The sequence below is a fragment of the Aythya ferina genome (assembly GCF_964211825.1).
Source record: "Aythya ferina genome assembly, contig: HAP1_SCAFFOLD_1449, whole genome shotgun sequence".
In the NCBI taxonomy this organism is placed as follows: domain Eukaryota; kingdom Metazoa; phylum Chordata; class Aves; order Anseriformes; family Anatidae; genus Aythya; species Aythya ferina.
The window spans coordinates 1-2,000 of record NW_028180660.1 but is presented as its reverse complement, the minus strand read 5'-3'; the positions used below and the strand labels follow the sequence as shown (position 1 = coordinate 2,000).

At 64.4% G+C, this 2,000-nt stretch overlaps 1 long non-coding RNA gene across 1 annotated transcript; it reads right to left on the bottom strand.

Annotated features, from left to right (window-relative positions):
- Positions 1-11: 11 nt before the first annotated feature.
- Positions 12-1,859, bottom strand: LOC311429619. Its single transcript, XR_014688299.1, has 4 exons — positions 1,692-1,859; positions 1,451-1,599; positions 300-481; positions 12-135 (listed from the first exon to the last, which is right to left on the bottom strand). It is a non-coding gene; the product is annotated as an uncharacterized lncRNA (long non-coding RNA).
- Between the last annotated feature and the right edge of the window lie 141 nt (positions 1,860-2,000).

Below are 2,000 nucleotides of genomic sequence, written 5' to 3'. Positions count from 1 at the left end.
TGGGAGGCCGTGGCTTCACCCACGGAGGGCGTGGCTTCGTCCGCAAGGGGCGTGCTTTGCCAACAGGGGGCGTGGCTTTGTCCGTGAGGGGCGTGGCTTCACCCACAGGGGGCGTGGCTTCGCCGGCAGGGGGCCCTGCAGGGAGGGGCAGGGCAGGGTTGTCAAAGGGGGGGGGGGGGGGGGGCGTTTTTGGGGGGCCTCCCCTAAATTTGGGGGGTGCCCCCCGGGTGGGGGGGGGTCCAAAATGATGCGGGGGGGTCCCCGCGAGGTGGGGGGGTGGGATTATGGGGGGGGCTCACCGGGTGCGGGGGGGGGCAGGCGGAGGCAGGCCCAGGTCCCGCGGTGGGCGCGGCGGGTGAGGGCGAGGGCGCGGAGGGGCGGGGGGCTGGGGGGGGCCCGGGGGGGCAGGGCGGGGGTCGCCCAACAGGACCCCCAGGCACTGCGCCACCCCCTCCGCCGTCACCCCCAGGTTGTAGCCCCCCTAAAAAATAAAAGGGGGGGGGGTCAGGGAGTGGAAAAAGAACCCAAAATCCTGTTTTGAGCCCATAATCCAGGCGTAATCCCAGAAAATTAAGACATAATCCCAGCCAATCCACCCGTAATCCCACATAATCCACCTGTAATCCCCTCAATCCACCGTAATCCCCTCAATCCACCGTAATCCCACCCAATCCACCCGTAATCCCACCCAATCCACCCGTAATCCCCTCAATCCACCTGTAATCCCACCCAATCCACCCTTATTCCCCTAGAACCCCCCTTAATCCTCCCCAATTCTCCCCCCAAAGCCCTTAATCCCCTCCCAAGCACCCCCAATCCTCCACCCAACCCCCTTAATCCCCTCTAATCCCCTCCCATAATCCCCCCAACAACTTTAACTCTGCCCCAGTCCTCTCCCAAACCCCCTCTTAAATCCCTCAACGTCCCCTTGAACCCCCTAATCCCCCTTAATCCCCCCAAAAACCCCTAATCCCCCCTAATTCCCCCCTAAACCCCCTAATCCCACCCCAGGCCTCCCTAATCCCTCCTTAATCCCCCCCAAATCCCCTCCAAACCCCCTAATCCGCCCTTAATCCCCCTTAATCCCCCCAATCCACCCTTAATCCTCCCTTAATCCCTCCCAACCCCCCTAATCCGCCCTTAATCCCCTCCAACCCCCCTAATCCCGCCCTTAATCCCCCCTTAATCCCTCTAAACCCCCCTAATCCGCCCTTAATCCCCCCTTAATCCCCTCCAACCCCCCTAATCCGCCCTTAATCCCCCCTTAATCCCCTCTAACCCCCCTAATCCGCCCTTAATCCCCCCTTAATCCCCTCTAAACCCCCCTAATCCGCCCTTAATCCCCCCTTAATCCCCTCTAAACCCCCCTAATCCGCCCTTAATCCCCCCTTAATCCCCTCCAAACCCCCTAATCCCCCCTTAATCCCCCCTAATCCCCGCCTCCACTCACCTCCAGCACCAGCACCAGGCGCCCCCCCGCCAGCCCCCCAGCAGGTGGGTGAGCAGCCCGAAGGTGGGGGGCGACACCGCGCACCCCCCCAGGGGGTCGCCCCGCGCCGCGTCGAACCCGGCCGACACCAGCACCAGCTGTGGGGCGAACTTTTTTTTGGGGGGGGGGGGGGGCAACGGGTTAACGAGGTTAATTACCAACTAATTAAAACCCCCCCATGCTAACGAGGCCCCCCCCTCACCTGGCAGGCCACGGGAAGCACCAGGCGGGTGACAGCAGCCACGTAATCCGGGTCCCCGGCGCGTGGCCCCCCCCAGCCCACGTTGAGGGTGAAGCCGCGGCCCCGACCCCGGCCCCGGCGCCACGGGGCCCCCCCGGCCCCCCCGGGAAGAAGGAGCCGTCGTGGCGGTGCAGGAGATGTACAGCACGCTGTGGGGTTGGGGGGGGCAAGGGGGTGATGAGAGACCCCCCCTGGGGGGGGCAGGGCACCAAGGACCCCCCCCAGAGGGCCCCAAAACCCATAAAGCCCCCCCAAATGCCCATAATCCCT